Source organism: Marmota marmota, unplaced genomic scaffold (genome assembly GCF_001458135.2).
Source record: "Marmota marmota marmota unplaced genomic scaffold, marMar, whole genome shotgun sequence".
Taxonomy (NCBI): domain Eukaryota; kingdom Metazoa; phylum Chordata; class Mammalia; order Rodentia; family Sciuridae; genus Marmota; species Marmota marmota.
This window is the reverse complement of record NW_026000093.1, coordinates 5,422,707-5,440,354: the sequence shown is the minus strand read 5'-3', so window position 1 is coordinate 5,440,354 and position 17,648 is coordinate 5,422,707. Positions and strand designations below refer to the sequence as shown.

Below are 17,648 nucleotides of genomic sequence, written 5' to 3'. Positions count from 1 at the left end.
GTATGTGTGTGTGTGTGTGTGTATATATATATGGCAATTTTTTTCTTACTTTATAAGACTTTCAAGTAGCATGCACAGAGGCATTGTGTATTAGTCAGCTTTTGAACTATAATGAAATACTCAGTACTTCATACAAATACTTCATGTATGAAGAAAAGAGGTTTATTTTCCTCATAGTTTTGGAGGCTCAAGGGCATGACATTTTCATTATCCCTGTTCTTGATGGACCTTTTCTGCTGCATCACATTATGTGACTGGCAGTAGTGGGAGTATATATATGAGCAAGGAGGGAGCAAGTGAACACATGTCTATGCAGGAAGTAAGAAAGAAACCAAGTTGGGAAGGCTCAGCTTTTATAGCAATCCTCTTGTGAGAACTAGCCAGGGCTCCATGAAAAATTCCTTACCGCCTTTTGAAGGTATACTTCTTTTCACCCCTTTTGAGGGTACACCCCTATTGTTCTAAGGACTTCCCACTAGGATCCATCTTCCAGAGTTTGCACTATCTATCTCCCTACCCCACTACCCTGGGAACCCAAGCCTTGGGGGACAAACCACTTCCAAACCACAGCACAGGGATAAAGTATTTGGTGTCAATGAGCTGTGGGGTCATTATGACCAGGACCAGGATAGGTGACATGTAGGTGAAAGAAGAGTCTAGAAAGATAAACTGGATTTAGATTATGGACTAGATTCATAATAAGTTCATAATAATAGATTCATAAAAAGATGATCTTATTCTCCAGGTAAGTGACATGCCCATAATCATCAGTTCCTGGAGGAGGGAGGTAGAAAGTCAGAGGTTAGCAGGTCAATTCAAAGGTTCTGGCCAAGAATCTTGAATCAAAGCAGTTGAGAGAGAAGCAATATTTGAAAGAAATTCATTTTATGCATGAAATTTGTGGGATTTTATGGCTAATGCAATGTTTAAAAAAAAAAAAAGAAGCATTAAAACTTCTTGGTGGTTTATCCTGGGTACATGATGAGATGATGTTATCACCATAACAGGAGAAGTGGGAGGAGTGAGAAGAGAGTGGCAAACTAATGGGAAAATCACAAACACATAAACACACAAGCAATGCACCACTGTACCAGGGTAAGAGTTTTAAGTGCTACAAGCCACAAACACTGACATTTAACAACTCAATCTAAACTGAAGTCAGCATTGGGCCACTTCCTCCATTGTATTTCACTTCTTTATCCAGATTAAGAAATTTAGCAACCTCAAAGATCTATCTAACTCAAGGATAGAAGTTTAGATCAGGTCCTGTGAGAGTCATTAGCTTAACCAGCAGCTTTTGTTGAAGAGCTGCACATAATCTTTGCCTTGTCCATCATCAGGTAAGATTTGTTGATTTTTTGGTATTTATGTCTATACATGTATATATTTGCATATGTATTTTGCCGCACTGAGATTGAACCCAGGATTTTGTACATGCTAAGGATGTTCTCTACCACCAAACTACATTCCCAGTCCCTTCATGTAATTTAAATCTTTCTAAGAGTGCTGTTCTCAAACAGCACTAATACAGAGAATTCAGGTAAGGAAACCAACAGCCTGTGTTGCCTTCTGATGAAATGACAAAGTAATGCTCATTCATTCCTGTGATCACTCATTCTGCAAGTACTGCTAAGCACAAGCACCTTCCACCAGCCCTCCCTGAAGAGGAAATTTTGCTTTGCCTTTGTACTGGGACAATATTTGTTGAGCATCCGTAGCATTTTAACAAATTGGGGACAGCATAAAATAGGCTGTATAGTTTATTAGTTAAGTAGGATAGGGACAATTTTACCAAATTTATCCAAATGTTACAAAATATTCTGCCATATCCTAGAAGATCAGATAATGTTGTTTCCAATTTAACTTGTTTTAATTTCTTTAGGAGTCATTATGCTAATTCCATATTTCCTTAAAGGTTGGACCATTTTGAAATGTCTCTATCAATGCCGTCATTATCTAGAATTCTCTTGAACTGAGGGGAAAAAAAAAAACGTAATGAAGGCTTCTTTTGACTATTGGATTTCATATTTATTTTCTTGTTTATGATGAAATTCTCATTCCTAACCACGTGGCTGGGAGAACAACTTTGTGTATTTAAACCAATGCAAAGTTGCTCATGCAAATCTTTTTGAAACTACTAGACTATTGCTGTGCTCTGGCTGATTTGACTGCTACTTTGGTTTTTGGTTTTGTTTTGTTTTTCCTTGTTCTGGTTTTATTGAGGCATTTGGGTTCCAAGAAAATTTCCCCAAGATTTGACGTGCCTCAAAGTATTGTTCTTTGATTCTAAAATAACATCTGTTATCTACTGAAAAATTCTAATCTGATAGATGTTTCAAAGACTATTTCAAAAGTCATTCAGAATTTCAAACCATATTTCAGAATTTATAATAGTGTGTGAACTGATTTGAATCTTACTAAGAAGTGCTATAAAAATTGAACTTTAAAGTTTCACAAATATTCACTTTTCTACTCTGTTGCTTAAGGCAAAAGTAAGGCATTCAAGAAAAAGCCCAGCACAGATGTTCTGAAAGAGAATCCCATTTTTTTTTGTTGTTGTTGTTATTGTTCCTTTTATTCCTATAGCAACAGGGTGCTGGGCATTTGTTTTTCAAATATATTTGGTTACATGTATTAATATTATCCACAGTGAGGACCAAACTGTGCTAAAGCTAATCATGAGCACCTGTCCTACACTTTAACAATAACTTGGTATTATTTTTTTCTAGACTTCATAAGAAGAACAATAGTGAAATTATAAATGAACAGAGGGAAAATATGTCCTTGTACTTTTGAAAAACGAATCTTGCCTCTAGATAAAAATGTTCCATCAAATGATTGACATTGTTGTTGGATAGTTTTCTACTGTCATCTTCTTAGAAATTACATAATTTAAGTTTGTTTGACATTGATGGTTATCTTGAATGGCGTGAAGTCTGATGAGATGATCTCAGGCTAAATGCTTTGATTTAGAGTTTTAGTACCTTCCGGATTGTTTGCTTATTATTGTTGTATTTAAAGCAGAGTTTCTTAAAAAAACTATTTTTAAAAAAACATATTTGATATAATTTTCACAATCATTTTTCAAAAGCTGTCTTGGATTCTTTTTTTTTAAAATAAACATGATCAGTAAATATCACTGAGGATGTTGATAAATATTTGCCATTTAACTCCATCATTGACACTAGAAAGTGGGCTGGGTTTATAACAAAAAATTCTCTGCTTTAAAACAAAAGTGAAGGGGATATGCATATTTAACTTTTTGCCCCAAGAAATTCTTTGCACATTTTAATCTATTTGGATTGGGACTAACAATCTTTACTTACATGGTTAAATTTGTTAGCAGACATGAGCCAGAAGTTCTTATACAACAAACAGAATTTCTTAAGAATTTTTTCCTCAGTCATTTATTCACTGGGGATATATATATATACACACACACACACACACACACATATACACACACAAAGTGTATACTACTGGGTATAAAATATAGTTATAATCTGTGTTATAAAATGTACTTACTGTATACGAGTTTGAATGATCAAAGAAACACCAGATTAATTTGCTTTGTGTTATGTATAATTTTTTCACATTTTTGAAAATTGTTCACCTGATCATTAATCCACATGTACTCTTTCTGTTAACCAGAATAGTAAACTTGTGAATCCTTTCTCGGAAAAAAAAAGAAAGAATTTTTTTCTCGATTATTCTCATAACTATATAAATATCAGTTCTTTTTGAAGGTAAGAGAGAAAAGGGATTCTACATTGATTCAAGTAGGACATAGTTAAAACTAATTTGAGAAATAGTGAACTCAGAGACATTATAATACTTGAGTGTGGGGGGTTATTTTGCATGCTAGTTTTTGTTAAAAGAATTTATATTTACCTCATGCATTTGGGCCCCACATATTTAAAACTAGTAAATAAATGTATGAAATTTGCTTTTAAAATTGTAGCTAAGTAACTAGGTAACTGTAAATGACATTTATATGTCAAATATTGTACCAAAGAATGATTTATAAAAGAATCCTTTGGTCTTCTTCTTCTTCTTCTTCTCCACACCCCCTTCCACCCCTGGTAGACTTTCTGCAGCCCCTGAAGAAGATTCTGCTGGTGTCAGAAAGAAACCAGAGTTTCTTTCTTACTTTTCACTTCTTAGGTTTTTGTTTGTTGTTTATATCACCGAACCATGATACCCTTTGATGAATTAGGCGAAACTCATAGCAAAGATATCAAATAGCAATTAAAATAGTCTTAGCCTTGCTATAAGACGACAGATTATAGTCTTTACAGTAATTAAGAAAGTCAGAAAAGATGTCGGATTTTTTCATGAAAAGATATTACTTAATTTCTGGTTCAGTCTTAAACAGAAGGACTAAATGCAAACCACCTGCTTATACTACATAAACCTGTGTACATTAGCATGCAAGTTTTGAATATGAGCAAACAGGGGAAAAGGAGAAGTTGCTACAGGGTCTAAAGTTGGAGTCACGTGGCATTAAAGTTTGTGGAAAGTTTTTATCCTTTTTTTTTTTTTTTTTTTTTGTTCTGTGTCCGTGTCAAGGTTTTAGATGGAAGTTCTTCAAAGTTGTCAGACTACATTTTCCTTCAGCTGGTTTGGATCTGGTTTACCAACTGCTTTCACAAGTAAGATTTTAAACAATTTTAGAGAAATTGCATACTTGGTTTTCAATTCAGCATTCAGATGAAAGAATTGCTGTGGTTTCATTATGGAGAATTCTCTTTCTGACTTTCATTTTCTCTCTGATACCAATCGATTAGAATGTTTTTAAGGTTTTACTGCCTGTGAGAAAAAATGTTCTTTCTTTTTAGTGTAGGAGCAATTGTATTTGGATGCTTCCCCTGTCCCTTGTTAATTTTGACTGGTCTGTGCTTAGAAAGGGAAAGTACTCTGGGTTACCTTGTCAAAAGCCTCAATATTGTTTACAATAAGTGATGATTTAAGCTAGATGGAAATGGCTGAAATGCATTTGGTATTTGATATCCTTGAGCCACACTGGGGACAGGGGATGAGAGAATATATTTAAAGATTTTTGCTACTCTTATTAAGTTCTGAAAAAATATAGGTATTTTCCAAATCCCAGTGAGTCACTCTGCCCTGATGGAACTATTCTGTTACTCACCAGCACATCTGCGGGGTAAAAAGGGCATGGCCAGAGGCTTGTCCCAAGAGCTGATTCCCTACACCCACTTCCCCTCAATGATAGGGTGTGAAGCGCAGAGCCCACGGTGACCCTCGTGACTGTATTTCTATCCTGCATGTGTCATTAGCATCTCACAGATCTGGTTTTTGGCTGTTCAGTTAAACTTAAGAACTTCATGGGACAAAATCTGTGTTCTCTACTTGCAAATCTCCCTCCCTCACCAAGTATCCTGAAATAATGTAGTATTGTGCTCATAATGGGCATTCAGATTGTTCCGGTGCATTGAGTGAAGTCAAATGTCTATTTGTAGAGATAATGGTTGTTTTTTGGCATCCTAAGATGTTTTTTATGTTTTCTGTTTATTAATTTCTCGATTTTGATGATGTATTTATCCCACAATCCATGTAGACTTTGTGACAAAAATGTTTCCCATCTTTTATTTATTGTACAAAAGAAAAGGCGTGACTAATTTTTTCCCTTTTGTGAAAATCCATAAAACTAGTTGGCAAAGAAACTATGATGATCACTAGTATTCATTATTAGTAAGCCTTAAATCTGCTCAGATCTCATTTGTTATGGAGATATTGGATTAATGGTTGTTGCTGAATACAGGTATTTAAATGAATTTGTATTTATTTGGATTTCAGAGAGTTAATAAAAGTGGCATCTATTAATATTTTACTTCTTTTTTGGTTGGGCTTTGATTTCCTTTTTAGATTGTTCTTTGATTTCCTTTCTCCTCCTCTTCCTTCTTTAAGTTCTCTACTTGGTTTATTTTAGTTATATAAAAGAACTGCGTGAAATTATTTTTATGGCTCATAAAACAGAAACATAGAGTCAAAGATATGTAACTAGATGAACAAGGGATCCTGGTGATAAATAAAACAGATCATAATCACTAATTATATTAATGATGAAAACTATCATTGACGTTAATTTGAGTTAAAAATAACCAAATAGAGGATATGATCCATCACCATGAAGGACATGAAGGACTATAGAATAAAAAATGCAGAGAAGAAATACAGGCAAAGGAGAAAGACAGGCAGGGGAATTTCCGTATTTTAAGGTGCTATCTGAGGGTTGTTCTAGTAGTGCACTATAGATGTGACTGAGCCTCTTCTTAGTAAACAGGTAGTTGTAATATTCACACGATCCATGTGAAAATGAGCCAGTTACATAAGTAAAGCTCTCCTGATACTAAAAACAGTGAAATGTCTATCTCAGGCTCTTATAATGGGGGCAGTGAATGATATTGGACTATGGTTTCAATCACATCCTTATAATATTTACAATATTGAATTTCTTACACAGTTCTTGCAATGTTCTTCTAGTACATGTTTTAGAACTGGTATCAGGTCTGGGAAGACACTTAAAAATATCATATCTACTATTTGGATAAAAATGTATTTAGATCTATGATGGTCTGGCTTGATCCAAGGATAAACATATCTTTCAATGAGTGAATCATTTTTCCTCCTTCTTTTATTAGAAACTGGAGGGGAAAACACGCTACTTTGTTTTTAGCAAAATATTTGTGTGCTTTGACTATCAACTATGGTGAGGTAAGACTTCTCTTTGAAGAGTGAGGTGCTTATGGGTAGTACACATTTGAGCCAGTATCTCCCTATGCAGCTGGTTTAAGGAAGATCTTTTAAAAAGGGTCAGAGGTTTCCTCAGGAAAAACATACTCAGTGCAAAATAAGGCTCTTGAGACTTTTGCAACTTAGAATGTGGCCATAAATGTGTTTTCTTACTTTTGCCATTGAGTACCCTAAATTGTGTTTAGCACACATATATGCAAATATACTGTGTATAAACATACATATGGATATATGAATGCTCTCAAAAATACATTTGTTTCACATAAATTCTTTGTATTTTGAAAAGCTTCAAGCATATGTCAAAGATAACAGAACTTTATAACAAAAGTCCACATATCTACAACTAAAATTCTGTTATACTTGTTTTATCACACATCTATTCACCTATCTCTCCCTCCATCCATCAAAGTCGATTGCAGACATTTGTACACTTTTATCCCCAAATACTTCATATCATTAGAGTTCAAAATTTATAATTTTCAATATAAACCAGCATTATAATAATATAGCAAATATGACACAGATAATATAGAGATGGTCTGTTGTAATACACTTTGGATATTATTATATGATAACATTTTATTACAATTTTAATGGAAAAATTTGCACATACGTTTCCAAAAGTGTGTATTAGTTTATTTTTGAAAACCGTATGTTCCTGCTTTTCCAAAGAGAACATTATCCTTAACCCAGGAGGCTCTTCATACATGTTCTGCTATAGTTTGGATTTTAAATGTCCCCCAAAGGTCCATATGTTAAAGATTTGGTCCCCAGCTTTGTGCTATTGGGATAAGGGGGATTACTATACCAAAATTCAATATTGTTTTCCTCAGAGTGATGTTACCTGATCTATCAATAGACCATTTTCAAAGATTCTGATGAGTTCGTGGTCCTCAGGGATAGTTGTGCATAAACTGTATGGAAGGGAGGAGGAGGAGACAGAGGAGAACAGAGGAGGAGGAGACAGAGGAGAACTTTGTGATGCATACACAGGGTGGTCATTACAGCTTTATCCCAGAGGATAAATAGGATCTTGTAATGTTTATTACTTTAATCAAAGCCATATTTTTAATATGATGAAATCTCAGTTCTTTGATTTATATCTTAATTGGTTGGATGTATTTCCAAATATTTTATTCTCAACAACCTATCAGGGGTATGTTTTCTTTTTTAAAGACCCTCCCTTTTGAATAATCGACATACAATTCACTAGTCATAAAATTCATGCAAAGTGCACAATTTAGTAGTTTTCACAGTTGGGCAACCATCAACACTATATAATTCCAAAACATTTCCAATAATCCACAAAGACACCCTGTACCCACATGTAGTCACTTTTCACTTTCCCTTTTTCACAACCCCTGGCAACTTTTAATATACTTTCTATTCCTACAGATTTGCTTATTCTGAACATTTCATATAATATGTGGCCTTTCATATTTGGCTTCTTTTCCTTAGCATAATACTGTCAAGATTTTTTTATGTTATAGCATGTCTCATACTTATATTCCTTTTTATTACAGAACAACATTACTATACCACATCTTGTGTTCCATTCTTCTGTTGATAGACATTTGGGTTATTTCCATTCTTTGGCCATTATGAATAATGCTGTTATGAACCTTTGTGTACATATTTTTGTGTGGATATATATTTTTTCCTATCTCTTGGATACATATTTGGGAGTAAAATCGCTGGTTTCTAAATTCTTTCTTAGAAATTTATCCCATCCACACATGAGAGATGATACAACTATAATGATATCTTGGAGTTATAATTCTTTTCTTTAAAAACTCGGTGGATCTTTCTTATACTCAATTTTGCCCTACAAAGAAGAGTAGAGAATATTTCTCTTTGTCATAAATCCAGGGACTTACTTGGGGAAAATAGTTTTCACCACATACTTTTCGATTATTCTACTTCCAGCAGCCTTTATTTGTGTCGTGGTGTGTGTGTGTGTGCTTTCAATTAATTTTCCTCAATATTACTTTCAGTGGAAAAATAAGTCTTTAGTGGAAAGTCTTTTTAATGAGTAGTCTTCTAAGATTCTGGTACCAGATTTTGGAGATAGCATAATTTTCATATTTTCTGTTTCCCTTTTAAAATAGTTACTTTAATGAGAAGTTGAGAGAGACTGTGATGGAGCCACATGTTAAATAGATGTTATTGAAACCAGATGTTTGGGTTCCTCTATTTTCAGGGACTAGCTCATATTTTGAGTCAGATAAGGACTTTCATAGAGTTAAGAAGAGTCCCCCCCCCCACTCCCTGGTTTGGCAAGAAGCAGAGTCCATGAGTCAGAATACAGCTTGGACAATGGTGGTAGCAGGAGATTTTCAGGGAAGGTTTGGTGTAGCACATTTATAGAGCATTTTACTGGGATCCTTTTCGGGTTGTAGTTGACCTTTAAAACCTCCCCAAAACAAACTTCCAGGATGTAACATGACCAGAAACCTGTTATTAAATCTAGCTTGGGAATATATATATATATATTTTATATATGTATTATATATATTATATTTTTATAATATATATAATATTTATTTATTTCCAGGACAACAAACAGTTAAATTGCATTATACCGCTCTGTTTAAGGCATGATGGAAATTCACCTGGGGAGGAAAGAGCTGAGGAACGTTTCTGAATGTCAGCTGCAAAGCCGACTTCAGCCAACCTTAGAAGGTCCTGATTCTTTTTGCAAAGTCATCTGAGACATTAACTTCTTTCGGGATTTACTAAGCATAATCATTTAACTTTCCTAGTAGAGGTATTTTAAAACTTATCTCTTTATTGTATTAATATGTATCAAATGTACTGCTTGAAAAAGAAAATGCTTCTTGGACTTTCCCACATTTTTCTATATCAGATTTCACATAATCTATATTTTATATCTCTAAAATGTGAGCTTCTTGGGGAAAATCATTTTATTTATTTCTGCGTCTTTAGGGCCTGGTATATTGGTGGCTCACTCCATCTTCAGTACATATTTGCTAATTACAACGTGCCAGTCCCTCTCTGGGCCTTGGGATGTGAAGGTTGCCAAGCTAGAGAGCCACTTGATAGTCACACTCAGACAACTGTCTTCTGAGCACAACCCATGAAACCAGCATAGTGAGAAGCACATAGTGTGGTCTCAGGAAATGCATGATACTTGTGTTACCATCTCGAAGTGCTGGGTTCACTATCTCTGTTCAGCAAAGAATTGAAGAACAGGACACAGAGATGACAAGAAAGAAGTAGGTTTATTTCAAAGGTTAACAGAGATACAAAAATAGACTTCTCCAAAGAGAATGGGCCCCAGAGCCGGGAACCTGGTGGGGGACTTTTGGCTTGTTCTTTTTATGGTGTCTGGAATCTCCTCCTTTCCTTATCTTCTCCTCTGTCCACATGCTCCTCACTATTATTGATTGGTGCCTCCTCTGTCCACATGTCTTTTTTTTTTTTTTTTTTCTATTGGATCCCCATTTAGGAGCACAAATATGGAAATGTCTGGTTGGGTCCCCTGCTTATGTTCGTGAGCAATTGTGTTGAACAGAAGTTGACCTCCTCAGAAGACCCTCTCCATGCTTCTTTGTTCTGGGGCTCCCCCGACCTCCTCACTCGCCATCTTGCCCTGGTGCCTAAGCCCCTCTGTATCTCCCTCACTTGGAGTACCTGTAGAATGGGTAGGATACAGGTTCCAGAAGACTCTCTGGAGGAGTCATCTGAAGAATGTGTGGGAGTCAGGTGAAAAGGGAGGGAGGGTGCCTTACCCAGGAAGAAGGCCTAAGAGAGAGGTTGGCATATTAGAGGAAGTGAGAGAAGGTCAATGTAGGGGCAGTGTGTGGAGGACCAAGTGTGTAGAACCCAGCTGGGTGGCAGAGGAAGGTGGGGGAGGAAAAGAGATGGGTCCAGTCCCCACCAGCCCAGTTCCTGGAAGAGTTGTCTGTTTATCCCCAGGACAAAGTCAGACAGGAATGTGATTGATTAGCTTTGCATTTTAAGAAAAGACCACCCGGACTGTAGTCAGTGGACTGGCTGGGGCTGGAGAGGATGTTTGGTGTGTAGTTGCCATCCATGGTGATTTAACTCCAGTGACAGCAGCAGACAGGTAGAACAATGGATTGGCAACTAGATATTTAGAGATGTTCTGTTCAGAAACAGCAGAGTAAAGACACAGATGGCCCTGAAACTGTTAAAAGCAAGAAAAAGAAGGTTAAGAAAAAAATTCCATTTGTCATTTTCCTAAGTCATGTGATAAAAATATATGCCCAATACAAGGAAGTTTTTGAGCTAAATGAAGAAAGAACACAGAGTGGAAATTAAGTTCTAAAATTTCATGTTAGGTCAAGTTTTCCAGCAGTAGGTAGCACGATTCTGGTGGGCCTTATGTGGGCCAATACGGTTTTGGGACCACTGGGTATCTGCAGAGGTACACCACAGAGCCCAGGGGTACTGGGTGAGGCAGGAACACTGAAGGCATTTTCATAAAGAATAACTATCATGTGTCAATCAGCTTTGAGGCTGCTGTTCACAGGGTACACATACATACATTTACAAACAAAATGTCTCAGTCATGACACAAATGCTTGTGACATACAGGAGTTTACTGTGTGACAGGCAGCCCTATCAATCACAAGGAAGGAAGCAGGGGTTAAAACATATATAATGCTATTAATCATCTAGGAAAATGACTTATCTATTAAAATTAAAAAAAACCAATAGTTTCTTGGAAATTACCTATCACAGAAAGAACTATATCTGTGGGGGAAAAATTGAAATCTATTTTAAAACAATTTAGAAAGATATGAAATAATGTCTATATTAGTCTTATATTTTACATTAGTATATATTACAATATAGCTATGCATTGGATAACTAGTACTGGAAAAATGTTATTTTTTTCAAATTAGTCTATATATTCAACTCTGTTTTAATTAAACAGATATTTCTGGACACTTGGGAAACTGATTCTGGTTTTCCAAGCTGGAGTAAGGAGATGAAGTACAGGTCATCCACAGAATCAGAGTCCCAAAATGTGTGGATCTCTGTGGGAGCCAACCAAGAATTCAGAGAGTTTTTCTCACTCACTGAATGAACCATAACAGGGTAAAATGAAAGGTTTAAAAGAGGTAGTAGTAACCAAAGTTCCTCTGAACCTATAAGTTTGAGTATTTCCAATTCTAATGAATCTCAGCCTCTTGCTATCAATGGGATGCCAGACTGGTGAGTTTTTTCATGATTCATTCAATGAGTTAGGGAATTAAAATCCCCCCTTGAGATTATTTTTTGATTACTTTGGGATTAAAGTTTCCCAGATCAAACACAGGATGCCCAGTTAAATTTGAACTTCAGATAAACAATAAATAATTTTTAAGTTTATGTTCCTTGAGATAGTTAGGATATACTTATTTTTGTTTATCCGAAATTCAAATATAACTAGGTGTCCTGAACTATTATTTGCTAACTATGGCAATCTTATTTGGGATAAATGAGAAGTTTCCAGGGCAAGACAAAAAAAGAGAGATATTCTCTTTAAGAAACATAGATAAGCCAGGCATGGTGGTGCACTCTTGTAATCCCAGTGGCTCAGGAGTCTAAGGCACGAGGATCACGAGTTCAAAGCCAGCCACAGCAATGGCGAGGTGCTAAGCAACTCAGTGAGACCCTGTCTCTAAATAAATAAAATTAAAAATAGGGTTGGGGATGTGGCTTAGTGGTTGAGTGCGCCTGAGTTCAATCCCCGGTATCAAAAAAAAAAAAAAAAGAAAAAGAAAAAAGAAAGAAACATAGGTAATATTTTCTGAAGCCGATCAACATTATAAATGCTTTGAAAATACATTTTCCTGAAAACAAAAGAGATGAGTACTATATAAACATGAAGTCTTCCCATTTAATCTTGGTCTCCTTCTGATTGCTCTATCTCTTCAGTTGAATGAAGCTGTCTTATATGGTGACAGAATGGGTGTATTTCACAATTTCATAAACTGTCTTGTTCCTCTACAAAATGAACTCAGTTGGAGCTTTATTTTTCTGCTCTTTGATCCATCTGATCAATGGGATGAGGCGATTAGGCTACATTCTTCTCTTTAAGAAAGTGAAATGGTATTCACTTTATTCTTTTGTCTGTTAGGCATATATCACTAGGAGAAAGAGGTTATTCAGAAAACCCAAGCATAATAGAGTCTGCTATGATCTGAACATAATGTAAGTGTGTCCTCCAAAGATTTATATGTTGGTCCCCAGTATGGTAGTGTTGAGAGCCTTTAAGAGGTGGGGCCTAATAAGGTTATTAGTAAGGTAATTTGATCAAGGGAAGTGATGCTCTTAGAGGGGATTAATGCTGGTCTTGTGTAGTGGCTTCTTTCTTTCTAGGAGAGTGGTTCACTATACAATGGCAAGCCTGGCCTCCCAATGTCTCTGGCTTTGTGTCTTGCCATGTGATCATTTCATACTCACTCCTGGCATTATTATGCTATTCTCTCCAGGTGGTCAAATCTCTTGGTCTTTCTGCCTCCTAAAACTGTTACCTAAATAAATCTCTTTTATTTATAAGTACCCAGTCTCAGGTACTTAGTTATAGCAATAAAAATGAACTAATAAAAAAATACTTCTCAAAATGCTAGACTAAAAGACTTAGTGAGTAGAAAGGTTATTTTTCTTTGGTGGGTTTTTTTTTTTTTTTCATTTGCTAGTTTCAGCATGATCCTGATATATTCCAGCTCCTTCTCCACAAGGCTTTGCCCTGTCACCTGGCCACTCATTGTTCTTACAAAAACAAGAATAGTAATAATAACTTCTTTCAAAGTTATTTTGAAAATGAAATCAAGTAATACATATTGAATTGCTTTGTGAATCTACACATTTAAGTAAAAGGTTATTTTGCGGGTATGAGGCTTTTGTTGAAATTCCACTAAAGACTAATTATTTTAATCATCACTCATGATTCTTCTAGGCATAGAGTTTTGGTCACATTTTCATAACCCTAAAATCAATAACGATTCTAATTATTCATTGCTATGGTACGTTTTCATTATTGGTAATTCTAATGACCATGTGTGTTGTAATGAAACAGTCCTGTATTATTTAAGATTGAGAAAAAAGTTTGTGGTAGATACAGAGATTAGTCTGGGATTAAAAATTCAGATTTAAAAAATTTTAAGGACGAACTTTATCTTTTGTTTGCTAAAGTGTGCTGTTTTCTCTCAAGGAAGAGAAAGGAAGACCATTTTTTATTTTTTTGGAGCTGAATTCTATTGTATTAAATGTGTCTCTGAATAGTAAGGTGTACATAATATCCTGGTAAATTTATTTACTAAATTCTCTTTGTTAAAAATGTCTTCATTCTGACTGGGGCTATTTACCAGAGGTGCAGTAGATGTGTGGTGCAGCGGAGACAGGAGGGACTCAGAAGCCCATGAGGGGTAACAGCATTCAAGCACATCCAAAGTCACTGGCATATCAGTTCCTTTGTTTGTTGTGGGACAATTTATCATTATCTGAAATGACATAAAGGGCTTTCTGCAATTTAATCTGAATATATTTAAATATGCTGAAGTCTTCCTATTATAAGCATGGAAATATCTGCTGCCTGTACAGTACTTTGTCAACTTTTCTTCCATATTGTCATCAGGGCATTGCTGACATGAAATTCTGGTCATGTCATTCGGCATGAGTACTTTCTGCACGTTCTGTGGCATGAGGTTGGAGTGTCTGAGCAGGATGCAATACTGCCTTTTCCCAGCCACCTCTCTTAGCATGGTTTTACTGGTATATCATAATTGGACTAGTTTTCTGTGTCTTGATTTGACATTTATGTTTGGATGACAAGAGAGATCTTAAGTGAACATGTCCCAAATGAGCTTCAAATATGCTGCTTCCTGCCACAGTCTTCTCCTTTGGTCTTCCCGTATTAGGACATAGTCATTTTGTTCTCCCATCTTCTCAGGTCCAGATTCTGGATGTGTCCCGATGCTCTTCTCCAATATCCAAACCATCATGGCAACCTATTCCCACTGCCTTCAAAAGCACCATGACCCCCATTGCTTCTTCACCCTCTTGTGGAATCTAAACAGGGCAGTGAGTGTACCTCTGGTGCAATGAGTCAAGTCCTGATGTTTCCTTGATCAAGCCTTTCAGAAATGCCTCATTCCGAATTCCTCAGAAAGTATAAAGCTGATGACCTGCTCTCCCTTTGTTCTCTGGCTTCCCTGTGCCATTACACCTTCTTCATGTCAGCAATGACCTCCAGTGATTTTTATCTTACCCCTATGGGAATGCTCCTGCTCCAGGAGGTCCTTGTGGTTGGAGTCTCTTTATGCAAATGCCACATGCTTCCTGAGGTCGTCCCTGAAAAGACATCTACACAACTGCAGCCCTTCCCTACTCTACACATACACATACACACACACACACACACCATACACACACTACCCATGCATACAGCTCCTTAGACACTTCTCATGTATCACATACATACATACATACATTACTACACATCCCCACACCCATACAAAGACATATACCCTAGACACCCATACTTACACCATGTACAAAGGCACACCCAAACCATACAAACTTCACACCCTGTATTCCCTACACACACACACACACACTCACCACATACCCACACTGTACCCCTCCACAGACATTTCCTGTTTCCTTCTGCTCAGCAGGCACATGGCCTCACATATAACATTATTTCACTATTTTAGCTTTTATAGGGATATTTTATCCACTAAAATGTCAACACCAGGAGAGATTTTTATCCATTGAGTTCAGTGCCGGCCCAATATCTATTTATGGAATTAATTAAAATACATAGCAGCATCCAGTAGTTACTATATACAAGAATGAAACAAGACCTTATTCCTTGAGCCCCCGAGTTTCTGTGTGGAATCACAGGGGTATATGGGAGAGTGTCCACTGGAGGGTCAGAAATCCTTGCTCCTGTAACGTATGCTGGTCTGCTGCTCTGCTCCCTTGACTTGGCATTTGTAAGTATGTTCTATGGAATAATAGTCATTGGAGAAGCTCCTAAGACAGCGTGCATATGTTTGTGTGTGTGTGTATGTTTGAATGCACACACTGGACAATGCATGATTTCATACATGCATTACATCATGGAATTATATGTATATACACATATAATATACATATATGCATAATATAGGTATGTAATGTACATACATGCACATATAATATTCTGTTGTTATTACGATTATATGTAACATGTAATACATGTACATATGTTATACACATATGTGTATTACATTTGTGTATATATATATTTCCATGATATATATATATATATATAATATATATTTCCATGATATATTATGTATAAAAATGCCTTGGTACTATATGACTGCATTCAATTCAAGAAGAATACTAGTCACTGTGAGCAGCACCACACTGAGGTCTGAATTCATGATTAGGAATGAGAGTTGGGCATTGCTTTGCTAAGTTGTGGCCCCATCAAAGAGCATTTTAGATGCTTTACCAGATAGATTTAGTGGTCCAATCAAAGCTAGGATGAAGACATAGAATGAAAAAATCAGTATAAGACTGAGAGTCTTACCCATGACCTCAACATATTCTCTTAATCTAATTAAAAGAGCCACAGCATCATTTTTCTTTCAACAAATGTTGACTGATCACTTACCACCTGCCAGATGTTTTTTTGTTTTTGTTTTAATATTTATTTATTTATTTTAGTTTTCGGGGGACACAACATCTTTGTTTGTATGTGGNTTTTTTTTTTTTTTTTTTTTTTTTTTTTTTTTTTTTTTTTAGTGAGGAGAAAGGACAGTACAAAGTCCTGCTCTGGTGGGGCTTACCTGCTGGTGGGAGAAGAAAGAAGGTAAATGAATAAATAAATAACAGTTGTCCCTTATTGAGGGAGGGGGGGTTGATTCCATGACCCCTGCCAAGGATACCAAAACCCAGGGATGTGCCAGTCCCTTCATATTGGGTTAGGCCTAGTATTTGCACATGATCTAAGGCACTCTGTACACGTCCCTCTGTACTCGTCCAGTCATCTTAAGATGGCATGAAGTATATAATATCACATAAATGATATGTAAATAGTTGCATTACGGGCAACTATTTGCCATCCAAGTTTGGTCGAATGTGCTGATGCGGAATCCACGAGCGCAGAGGCGGAGCTTGTTACCAGGTCACGTGGTGCTGAGCAGACGTGGAAGACAGCGATTGGTGGGACCTGTCGTGTGACCTCACGGTCTGACGTAAGGCAGAGAGCGGTGCACACAGAGAGTTCCAGAACAGGTAGGCGTGGGAGCGGGCTGCGGGTGCAGGCGCAGTACCAGGAAGGCCTCAGTGACAATGTGGCCTCTGAATGAGGACCTGAAGGAGGGGCGCAGGGGTTGGGGTACACGGGGAGCCCTCCAGGCTGTGCATGGGGGCACCGAAGGGACTGGTGGCAGGGGGCACAGCAACCTGGACAGGGGGCCTCGAGAGCGACAGGAAGGACTCCTGTTTACCGCATCCTCAGATGGAGGGGAAAGGCAGGGTAGAAGGGAAGAGTGAGAAGCGTCAACCAGGTGAGAGTAGGGATGAACTTTGAAGGCAGGGCCAACAGAATTTTCCAAGGCATTGAACATGAGAATGCAAAGGTGATACGAAGTTCAGGAGTAATGAAATTGCCTTTCCTGGAAGAGAAACCTGGAGGAGTAGATTTGGGTGGTTGGGTGGGAGAATTGTGTGTGGATCAAGAGTCAGTGCTGAACTAATGAAATTCAAAGTGCTGATTAGTTATTCAAGTAGATATGGTCGACCCACATGCAAAATGCACATGCATTTTAAAATATGTTCTGAATCCCTTTTACTGTCTGATATTTTGGTGCAGTTAATAAGCTGATTGTAGCTCACATTCA

The 17,648-nt window shown here is 36.9% G+C and overlaps 2 long non-coding RNA genes across 3 annotated transcripts in view; both read left to right on the top strand.

The window, feature by feature from the left end:
- Nucleotides 1-1,219: 1,219 nt before the first annotated feature.
- On the top strand, nucleotides 1,220-14,990 carry LOC125610548. Its single transcript, XR_007340537.1, has 3 exons — nucleotides 1,220-1,340; nucleotides 4,570-4,652; nucleotides 14,702-14,990. It is a non-coding gene; the product is annotated as an uncharacterized LOC125610548 (long non-coding RNA).
- A 1,543-nt stretch (nucleotides 14,991-16,533) lies between these two features.
- The window catches only part of LOC125610547, a 220,935-nt gene continuing 219,820 nt past the window's right edge, over nucleotides 16,534-17,648 (top strand). The window contains exons 1-2 of one of the 2 annotated variants that reach the window (XR_007340536.1): nucleotides 16,534-16,615; nucleotides 16,874-17,040. This is a non-coding gene — a long non-coding RNA (uncharacterized LOC125610547). Of the gene's footprint in view, nucleotides 17,041-17,648 lie in introns of both variants that reach the window. The other variant, XR_007340535.1, reaches the window with a different exon arrangement.